Here is an 11,722-nt window from a genome sequence, read left to right as displayed (position 1 = left end):
AATATTATCATGGTTTCTATTCAAAACATACAAAAGAATAAACATTTAAGTCTTCCCTCGCTGTTGTGTAACTCTATGGACATATTAAAAACCATGGAGGTATATATTAAAATGGGTGAATTGTGTGGTATGTGAATTATATCTCAACAGAACTGCTAAACAAAGGAATATTCTCCCTCCTGTCCTCTCACACTTGTACATAGCCACCTTTCCCAGAGGCAACCCTGTTATCGGTTTTCTTCTCCTGGAGCTATATATACACTTATATATTCTCTCTCTCCTTCCTTCTCTTTTGTAGTAGAAAATCCTAGGGGCACTCTTGGAGAGAGAGAAAGGGAGTGACTACCATGACAGTAGATTTAATAACCCATATGGCCACATAATGGAGGTCCAGAAAGGTGCCAGAGCGGTAGATTGGGTTCTCAGGCAGAGGGAGTAGAGGTGGGGGATGGAGTAAGGGATGGAAAAACAGGAAGCAGAAGTGACAAGGAGGTCTATGGCTTATTATTATTGTTATTATTTTGTATACTGTATGGAGGGGTCACATTTCATTATTTTTCCATGTGAGGATCCCATTATTGCAGCACCATGTGTTGAATTTTTTGTTCGTTTTGCTTGCTTGTTTGTTTGTTTTTGGGGAAGTGCCTGGACCAGGAATCAAACCCAGGTCTCCTGGATGGCAGGCAAGAAAACTACCGCTGAACTATCCTTGCATCCCCTGTAGCTTAGTATAAATACACCCTCCTAATTCACATATTGGCAACCAGATAGGTCGACCAACTACTTCCCGTTTGCCTGACACTGTCTCTGCTCTAAAACCCCGTAAAACTCCTCAGTGCAAGAACTGTTAAATCATTGTGGTTGATTGACCCATTTATCATTATGAAATACCCTGTTTATTTCTGGTGATTTTCCTTGCCTTGAAATCTACTGCCAGATATTATTATAGTCATATCAGATTTCCTTTGGATGTTGTTTGCATAGATACATCTTTTTTGCAGGTAGACCTTACACTTACAGTCTGTCTTCTGACCACATGCAGCAGTATTTTGTTCTTTTACTCGGACAGCCTTTGTCTTTAAGAGTAATTTCCCCATGTATATTTAATATAATTTCTGATATATGAGGATTTAAATCTACCACTTATTATTCATTTTATCTACTTGACTCATCTGTTCTTTTTTTTTTTTCTGCTTCGGATAAATCACGTATTTTTATTATTCCATTTCCTCCTTCCATTAGCTTCATCATTAAACATTCTTCATTATTATTGAAGTGATTGCCTTAGGCTTATAAAATGCATCCCTGGCTCCATTAAAGTACCGTATATATTAGCACTTTCTATCCCACATAGTACAGAGATCCTTGAACATATAACTGCATTTACCTACTCCAACATTTGTTATGTATTTTTAATTATATATTTAATACTATGCATATTTGAAACATCAAAGAACATTAGTCAACAAAACAATAAGTTTTTATTTAGATTTACCCCCAAATTCACCCTTTTGATAATCTTTAGATGATTTTTATTTCCAAATTTCCACCTTGGATCATTTTTCCTCTGTCTGAAGAAATTCATTTAGTATTTATTTAAATATAAGTCTGCTGGCAACAAATTCCCTCAGCTTTTTCTTTTTTAAAATTTCTTTGTTTGGCTTTCATTTTTGAAAGTCATTTCCAGCGAGTATTGTATTAGAGGTTCCCCCTTCATTTCTCTTAGCACATTAAAAATGTCATTTAAAAAAAGAAAGTCATTTTTTTACCTATTGGAAAGTTATCTGTCAAATTTGCTGTTGCTCATTTGAAGGCAACTTGCATTTTCTTCTGTTGCTTCTTTGAAGATTGTCTCTTATATGCTTGTTTCCAGCAGTTTTATATGATGGGCCTAGTTGCGGTTTTCATTTGCATTTACATGCTTAGGGGTCATAGAAGTCCTTGGATCTGTGGCTTGAGCTTTTTCACCAATTTTTACAAATTTTTACTCAGTTTTTCTTCAACTATTTTGCTTCTGCCATTTTTCTCCTTCTAGAAGACTCCAATTACATGTATGTGGACCTTTTCAAAATGTTTCCTATATCTCAGGCTCTTTTCTTCAATACCTACTCTTTCTTTTTTTCCTTGTGATTCAGTTTGGATATTTTCTTCTGACAAGTCTTCCAGGTCACTGATTCTCTCTTCTGTTTTCAAATTCTTAATTTCAATTAATTTATCACTAAAATGTTTAATTTCAATTAAATTATTGATTTCAATTGATTTCTTTTAAAAATCTTTAATTACGTTATAATTCACAAACCACGAGATTCACCCATTTAAAGTGGGTTCTAATATATTACAAAGATTTGCAACCATCATCACTTCTAATTTCAGAACATTTCATCTTCCCCAAAAGAAACTTCATACCTATTAACAGTCACTTTCCACTCTACCCTTCCTCTGGCTGCTGATAACCACTAGTCTACTTTCTGTCTCTATGAATTTGCCTATCCTTGACATTTTAGATAAATGAAATCATACAATATGTGTCTTTTTGTGACTGGCTTCTTTCATTTGACTAATGCTCTCAAGGTTCATCCGCAGTATAGCACGTATCAGTGCTACATTCCTTTTTAGTGTAAAATAACATTCCATTGTTTGGGTATAACATTTATTTTTATATTCATCAACTGATGGGCATTTGATTTGTGTCTTGTTTTTGGCCATTATGAATTAAGGCCTGTGCTAGTTTGAAAGTGTTGTGTACCCCAGAAAAGCCATGTCCTTTAATCCTGATACAATATTGTAGGGTGGAAACACTTTTAATTAGATTATCTCCATAAAGATGTGACACTCCCAGTTGTGTGAGTGACCTTTTGGTTAGATTACTTTCATGGAACTAGGATACACCAAATTGTGAGTGTGGCCTTTTGATTAGATGGAGATGTAACTCCACCCATTCAAGGTGGTCCTAATTAGTTTACTAAGTCCTTTAAAAGGGAAAATATTTTGGAGAAACCTCAGATGCAGATGAAGACACAGACATTTGGAAATGCAGATTCAGATGCTTAGAGAATGGCTGCTTCAGAGCTGACAGAGACATGGCTATTTGGAGATGTTAGGAGTGCCGACAGAGAGAGTAGATGCCTAGACACGGGCAGAGCCCGAGAGACATTGCGATGTGCCTTCCCATGAGATGTTAAGTAAGTAAGAAACCAGGGTTGTGTCTGAGAGGAGCTAAGTGAAGGTCCACAGATGCTTAGAGAGGAAACCAGTGGCATCAAAAGCTGGAAGCAAGGAATAAGGAACAAGGACAAGCAGATGCTAGCCACGTGCCTTCCCAGTTGCCAGAGGAGTTCTGGATGGAAAGGCATCAGCCTTTCCTGATTGAAGGTAAGCTCTTATTGGTGCCTTAATTTGGACATTTTCATGGCCTTGGGCCTGTCAACTTTCAACTTAATAACTTCTCTTTCTAAAAGCCATTCCATTTCTGGTATATTGCATTCTGGCAGCTTTAGCAAACTAAAACAGGGTTGCTATGAACATTTGTATTTGTGTGGACATATGTTTTCATTTCTCTTGGGTATATACTTAGGAGTAGAATTGCTGGGTCATATTGCAACTCTGGGTTTACTGTTTGCTAAATTGCCAAACTGCTTTCCAAACTAGCTCCACCATTTTACAACTCCACCAACACTAAATCCTAGTCAAAATTTGTTATTATCTTTTTAATGTTAATCATTCTAGTGGGTGTGAAGTGGTATCTTACTTTGGTATTGCTTTATGCTTGTGACCATATTTGCATTATTATTTATTTTTAAGTTCTATATTTTACAATATTCAAAACAATATTCAATTGTTTTTTCAATTTCTCTGATGAAATTCTCCATTTTGTCATCTCTTTTTAGGAAATTAATTGTAATTATTTCATAGCCTGTGTCTGCATAAACCACTTTATCAGTCTCTTGAGGATCTGTTGTATTTCTACTTTCCTTTCCTCTTGATTTTGATCATTCGGTTCTATTTATTGGCATGCTTTACATATTTTTGCTCAGCTACAAATACTACACACTGAACATGAAAAGTCGTGGCAGGTCGAAATGCTGTTTTCTTCCTCCAGAGATAATTTAATTTTCTTCTGACAGAGTTGGTACAGATCGCCTTAATCCAATTAAGGGATGTGATACTTTGAGATTGGGTTTCAGTGTTTTTTGAGGCTAATATATTTTCAGTTTGCCTTTATTCCTATCCAAGTGTCTCAGCTGAAAGCCTGGAGGTATTTTTTTAGAGTTCTGACCCCCAGTTGCTGAGTCTCTAGCATAGATGAGGCTGCTCCACTTACCCACCTCTTTCTGACTGGTTGCTTTTTTTTTTTTTTTTAATCCCTTGCCTGCTTGGTTTAAGAATCAACCAATGCCTTATGCCTTGATGGGAAAAGTAGTATGGATATCAGCATCCCTTTTCTGCAATTCTCTATTTTCTGGTATCTTAGTGCTTCAAGTCCTGGCTTTCTTGTTAGCCCTGAGCTCCATGTTTTCTTTTCTTCAGCTCTCTGAGACTCTAAGCTGTCCTTTTTTGCTTGGCTGTAGGCCTTGCACTGATTGCTTGCAATTCAGCAAACGTCTCAAGGGGGGAAATGGTGGAGAATATTACCTGATTTCACTGCATTTTCTTTCTTTACAGTTCTTAACCCCTCAAGTCCTGGATTTCTTGATTATTTTCTGATATCTTTAAATCACTTAATCTAGCATTTACAGTCATTTCAGTGGGGTATTTGGTCTGGAAGCAGTTATTATGCTTATTATGACAAAGTGAATGTAGATGTCCAACAGATAATTCAGTGAAATGACAGCACTGCTCTGATTGAAAATATGTTACTGACAGCTGAAGTGCAGGCTGTTTCAACCCTGGCACATTTAAGGGAGGATTTGATTTTCTCACCAATTTATTTTCTTCAAACTACTGTGGAACACTTATTTTTGGAGGACTTAACACCTTTGTGTTTTTTTTGGCAGAAGTGATTTAAAAATTTTTTTTAATGTATACTGTAACATATATACAAAGCAAAGAAATAAAAAAGCAATAGTTTTCAAAGCACTCTTCAACAATTGGTTACAGGGCAGATCCCAGAGTTTGTCATGGGCTATATTCGATCCTCTCATGTTTTCCCTTCTAGCTGCTCCAGAATATAGGAGGGCTTAAATACTTTTTTTATCATCACAATTGATGTTTTTTCCTTCTTTTTTTTTGTGAACAATAACATATATACAAAAAAGCTATAAATTTCAAAGCACAGCACCACAATTAGTTGTAGAACATATTTCAGACTTTGACATGGGTTACAATTTTAGGTTGTTACATCTAGCTGCTCTAAAATACTGGAGACTAAAAGAGATATCAATTTAATATTCAGCATTCATATTCATTTGTTAAATCCTCTCTTCTATATATAACTCCACCATGACCTTTGATCTTTCCATACCTTTCTTTGGGGTTGTTTAGTCTATGGCAATTCTAAATTTTTAATATTAGAAGGGTCTGTCACTAATATGGTGTGGGGAGATGGAACTATCTGATGTTCTGGAGAGGCTGGGCTAGGTTTAAGGACTTATCTGGACCAGGGACCCATCTGAAGGTTGTAGGTTTCTGGAAAGTTACTCTAGTGCCTGGAACCCTTGTGAAATCTTATATATTGCCCTAGGTGTTCTTTAGGATTATCTGGAATGGTCCTGGTTAGTGGTTGGCAGGTTATGATAGGTAGCAAGGTCTTCCTGAAGCTTGCATAAGAGTAGCCTGTCGACTGTATTTGAACTCTCTCTGCCACTGATACTTTATTAATTATGTTTCTTTTCCCCCTTTTGGTTAGGATGGAATTGTTGATCCCATGGTGCCAGGGCCAGATTCATCCCTGGGAGTCATCTCCCATATCACCAAGGAGACTTTCATCCCTGGATGTCATGTCCCACATAGCGGGGAGGGCAATGATTTCACTTGCAGAGTTGGGCTCAGAGAGACTGAAGCCACATCTGAGCAACAACAGAGGTCCTCCAGAAGTAACTCTTAGGCATGTCTATAGGTAGTCTAAGCTTCTCCTCTACCTACATAAGCTTCACAAGAGTAAGCCTCATGATCGAGGGCATGGCCTATTGATTAGGGTGTCCCTAAGGTTTGACACAGTATCAAGGGATTCGCTGATGGTAAGTTTAATAGTTCCACAGTCTCTCTCCCCTCCCTCAGGGGACTTTGCCAATACTTTTTGATTATCTGGTTAATATACTCTGAGATGTTTCCAGGCATTACAATAATCTATACAAGATTAAAGGACCTCTTTCTCATTCTGTGCTGTCTATGTTTCAGTTGTTCAAATGAGCTACACAGATATGTTGAATTAGATTATGCACTACAGAAAATTTCAGTTCCAGATAAAATAAACCTTTCTTCCATTTGTCTCAAAGAGTATGTGTGGTTCTAAAATATAGACACTGTCTTTCTTACCCCTATGTTCTGAACTACTTGAACCCCAACCTGTTTGGCTTCGTTCTTATCTCTAAGTATCAGGTTATATATATAAAACAGCCTCTCAAAATCCAGAAATGATAATCAGCACTCCAGACTTAATGTGTCTACTCTAAAAGCTTGCAATCTAGGTCCCTGTTTTCTTATAAGCATTTTCTAAAGGTGACCACGTCATTCATGTTCTTTTGTTTCTGGCTTATTTTGTCTCACCAAATGTCCCCCATGTTCAATCACATCGTTGCCCGCCTCACGACATTGTTCCTTTTTGCAGCAGCACAACCTTCATTCATAAGTATACACCATCGTTCGCCAATTTACCTCTCTGTTAGTGTATCCTTCAGCCACCTGCATTCATCAGGCATCATGTATAGTGCCCAAAGTCCACAGTCCCTCAACATTCTCAATTTTAGATAATTTCATTGTTCCCAAGAGACAGAAAACCAATAAATACACCCTCACCAAATAGGAAACTCTTGTCCCTCACCCCATTATTTACCTCTGCTTTGCTGTGGTAGTGCTAATGATTTCCTTTTGAACATAGCTCATAGCATGCAATAGCAGTTAAAGTCCCTGTACCCTGGACTTAAACACTTTTTATACAAGAATCATATCTTTGAAGTAATTCTTATGAGAACTCATTCATATTTCTAATGTGAGTCAGTGGGACATGTAGGTCTATACAACCCCTTTCAATCTTGTACATCTTCAATATGGTAATATTACTTATAGACCCACTAGAGAATCACCTTCACTTCTATCTATTCCCTTATGTTGGAGTTCAACCTCATTAACTAACGGTTCACCCATCTCTAGCTTCTATGTATCTCTAAGTTCCCTATCTCTATATTATATGCCTCTGATTATACCTTTACGCTGTTATAAAAGTGAAATCATACAGTATCTTTCCTTTTGTGTCTGGCTAATTTCACTCAGCATTATGCCCTCAAGCCTCATTCATCTTGTCATGTGCTTCAGGACATCATTTTGTCTTACTGCTGCATAATATTCTATCGTATATATATATACCACATTTTGTTGATCCACTCGTCTGTTGATGGGCATTTGGTTTGTTTCTTTCTTTTGGTGATTGTGAATAATGCTGCTATGAACATTGGTCTGCAAATGTCTGTTTGTGTCATTGCTTTCAGTCCAAGTACTGCTATTGCTAGGTCATAGGGCAACTTGATATTTAGTTTTAGGAAACTGCCAAACAGTCTTCCACAGTGGCTGCATCATTATACATTCCCACCAGTAGTGCATAAGTGGCTCAGTTTCTCCACATCCTCTCCAACATTTATAGTTTCCTGTTTGTTTAATAGCCACCATTCTTATAGGTGTGAGATGGTATCTCATTGAAGTCTTGATCTGCATTTTCCTTATAGCCAACAAAAATGAGCATCTCTTCATGTGCTTTTGAGCCATCTGTATTTGCTCTTCAGAAAAAATGCCTATTCACATCTTTAGCCCATTTTTTTTTTTTTTTTTTTAAGGAAAGACAGAGAGAAGGAAGGAAGGAAGGAAGAAAGGGAAACATCTTTAAACATTTTCTTGTTTATTGTATTTTGTTTTTCCGTTTTTTGTTACATGGGCTGGGGCCGGGAATCGAACCGAGGTCCTCCGGCATAGCAGGCAAGCACTTTGCCCGCTGAGCCACCGCGGCCCGCCCCTCTTTAGCCCATTTTATAATTGGATTGTTTGTTCTGTTGTTGATGAGTTGTATGATTTATTTCTATATATAGGAAATTGAACCTTTGTCTATGTGCTTTCCAAATATTTTCTCCAATTGAGTTGGCTGCTTCTTCACCTTTTTGACAGTCTTTTGAGGTGCAGAAGCATTTGATTTTGAGGAGTTCCCATATATCTATTTTTTCTTTTGTTGCTTGTGCTTTGGGGGTAAAGTTTAGGAAGCTACCTCCTCTTACTAGGTCTTGAAGATGTTTCCCTACATTTTCTTCAAGAAGCTTTATGGTGCTAGTTCTTATATTTAGGTGTTTGATTCAAAGTGAAATAAATAGCTAATATTTTCTCATGACAATTAATGTAGTATTACTTGGTGCTGATGTGATAAACACAGATGCAAGCTTGAGCCCTGAAATGCCAAAGAGGTTCAGCCAGATGATCCCATGATTACATTAAATTTTGAGAAATTATCATCCAAATAAAACACACAATTTCAACCTTCTTCTTCTGTACTTGCTGACCCTCACAAATATGCTGGTGGTCCTCAGTTGAGAAATAATTTTGTCTCTTGTTAGTGTAAAAAGTGATACTTTGCATGTTGTGCTTACTTACTGCTATCTGGTTGCTTAAATTTTTTAATCCATAGATTTGTGTAAACTTTGTCTATGAAGAATAAAAATCATAACATTGTAGAAAAATGAAACTGAAATCATCCCCAGAGATTCCCTGATACCATAGTGTGGCCATAGATGTGATTCATACAAGTGACCTCAGAGCCCATGGAATGAATGTCCTCAGAAACGCCTGCTGCAGATGACCACAGGGAGTCCCTGGTGCAAATGGCCACAGAGGGCACTCCAAGACTTAGAACTGATCATCTGAAACACTGGGCAAGTTAGACAGCAGATCCAAGTTTAGTGCTATACTGACACCCCATTTTCCATATCCTCCTGAACCGGGAAAATTGCATACATAATGGAAGAATAAAATTGTGCACCCTGTTTCCCCAAGACTGAAAATGAAAATGATGCAGACCTTGGGTAAGAATTTCCCAGTAGTATTCTCAGAGCTTTGCAAGGGTTTTTGTGTATTTAAGGGAGTGTTCTTTTGCACGAATGAGAACAGTTCCTTTCTCATTCTTGGCAGGTTCAATTATGAAGAAGGAAGGAGTTGAAGAAAAAGCACAGTTATTTCTCAGCATATTGTGAAGTGCTTATATCATTATGAAACAGGATTCCTTGCAATCTATTAAGCAGTTGGAAAAATACTTCCCTTTCTACTTAAGACTTTAGTCTATGAATGTCTCTAAGAGTACATTTTTATTCTTTGAGGAAGAGCATATAGTTTTATTCTTTGAGGACTCAATGTATACACATGTACATAAACACATCTATAAGCATTGATTGGCTTGGGTGCTGGCGTTTCTTTATTTATGCATACATGCCTATATAAATCCCTTTTAGAGAGATCTCCATAGGGCCCAAAAAGATCATCCATATCTATTGAGAATGAACTGTGTTAATTTAAGAATCAATAATTGTCAGTTACTATCCTGGTAGTATGCTAAGAGTATGCTAAGCATTTCTCTAGATTTAGTCACTCGGATTTGTGGGCAAATACTCTTCATGGGTGAGACAGACTAAATGATTAGTCATGATTCCTCTCTCCTAGAGTTTTCAGTGGGTAAAGTGTGCTTCCCTGCCCTTTTCCTATGCATTTGGCCATATGACTTACTTTGGCAACAGAGATGTTAGCAAGCAGAAACCTGAAATGTGTATGTGTGTGATAGGGTTTGCCCACTTACACTGCTATTATTGCCATCAGAAAGAACTTGTTTGGGGTAGTTCTTTCTTCCAAGGAAGATGAGAGACCAGTAGAATAGACCTGAATCCACCTCAATTTTGAACAAATCTCCAGTTTAGAATAGAATAGAGTTAATGACTATTGTTAAGTCACTAAGTTGGGGGGTATTTGTTTTACAGCATTATTGTGACAGTAGCTCATTAACACAATGCAGGAGGTAGAGATCCAAAGCTGAGGCCAACTCCTATGGAAGGAAGATGAAAAGAAGTGGAGGTATCTAAGATAGGGGAACAGGAGGGCAGGACAGCCACGATTAGGAAAAGGGCATACACATGAGGGGACCCCAATTATGAGTTTAAATTTTGGGGTTCTTTCCTCTTGGATTACCCCAACCTTTTGGTAAAGTGTGATCTGCACACGTAGCCTTGTGGTGGTTGTTCAGACTAAAGGCGACAGGATAGTAAAGCAAGGCTGAGCTGGAAACCTTGTGGGTGGTGAGAGCCCCCAATTGAGGGACTACATTTAGGAATTTCAGACAGTGACTACAGTGAGGTAGCTGTGACACAGAGTCAGCTGTGAGCAGCTGAGAATGAGCTTGCAATGGCCAGGAAGAATCTTCTAGTACATCATAAAGGAGAAATTTCAAGGCCCTTGAATTGTGGAATTGATGGGAATGGTTGTGAATGCTTGAGTAATGCTTCAGTGAGAAGAATCCCTGGTATAAACTATGCACATGTAAGTAAATTATGGGTATACAGAATTATGAATTTTACAGAATCCACAATTTAACAAACATATCAACGCCAAACTGCCACATTCTCTGTGTGCATATAAAAATATCCTGGGGAGTTTGTTAAAATGTGGGTCCGTGGACCCTATACCCTGCACTTCTCATTAAGCGGGTCCAGGACCACACCTCAAGAAACCCTGACAGTGCTTGCTTCGGCAGCACATATACTAAAATTGGAATGATACAGAGAAGATTAGCAAGGCCTGGGGGCAAGGATGACACAAATTTGTGAAGCGTTCCATATTTTTAATAAAGAAGAGAAAAAGAAAACAGAAAAAAATAACAGAAAAAAAAAAAGAAACCCTGAAAAACTGCATCCTAGCTACAGCTGGAACAAGCCCCTGTCCTTAGGGATCCCAGACCGTTTTACATATGCTCTACTTGTAACATACTTTTAAAGGCTGAACTAGCCACCAGAACACCTGTTGTTTGTTTCCTAACTAGAGCTTTATGAATTCCTCTTTCTATCCTTGTCATCTAACCCTTACAAGGCAGCTTTTAATGCTTAAAGAAGTTGCACCCCCTAAACTTCTTATATGCATGTCACATCAAATCAAGCCATATTTAGTTTTGTTTGCTTGACTTGTCACTTCCCTGGCTAGGAATCTTTGAAATTTCAGTTTTCAAACAAACAAATAGTATCTTAGCTTTCACATCCTCCTGCCTTTTTCAGGGCCAATCAGAGGATAAAAAACTTGATACTTTTTATTTGTTTTGCTTTTGTTTTTAAGGTCAGGTTTACTGAGGTATAATATTCTTTTGAGGTTTACAGCTTCATGAGTTTTCACACACCTACACACTTATGCACCACCATCACAACCAAGATTTGGAATATTTTCATTACCCTAGAAAGGTCCCTTGTGTCCCTCTGTAGTCAATCCCCTCCCCTTTGTCACTATGGTTTTGCCTTTTCTAGGAATTTCATACAATGGAGTCATACAGTATGCAGTATAG

The 11,722-nt window shown here is 37.7% G+C and overlaps 1 non-coding gene across 1 annotated transcript; it reads left to right on the top strand.

Moving 5' to 3' along the window:
* Window positions 1-10,911: 10,911 nt before the first annotated feature.
* Window positions 10,912-11,016, top strand: LOC143661873 (U6 spliceosomal RNA). Its single transcript, XR_013164908.1, has one exon. It is a non-coding gene; the product is annotated as a U6 spliceosomal RNA (small nuclear RNA).
* The last annotated feature ends 706 nt before the right edge of the window (window positions 11,017-11,722 follow it).

This window comes from Tamandua tetradactyla, chromosome 17 (genome assembly GCF_023851605.1).
Source record: "Tamandua tetradactyla isolate mTamTet1 chromosome 17, mTamTet1.pri, whole genome shotgun sequence".
In the NCBI taxonomy this organism is placed as follows: domain Eukaryota; kingdom Metazoa; phylum Chordata; class Mammalia; order Pilosa; family Myrmecophagidae; genus Tamandua; species Tamandua tetradactyla.
The sequence above is the reverse complement of the archived record's forward strand: the minus strand, read 5'-3'. Positions and strand labels throughout refer to the sequence as shown.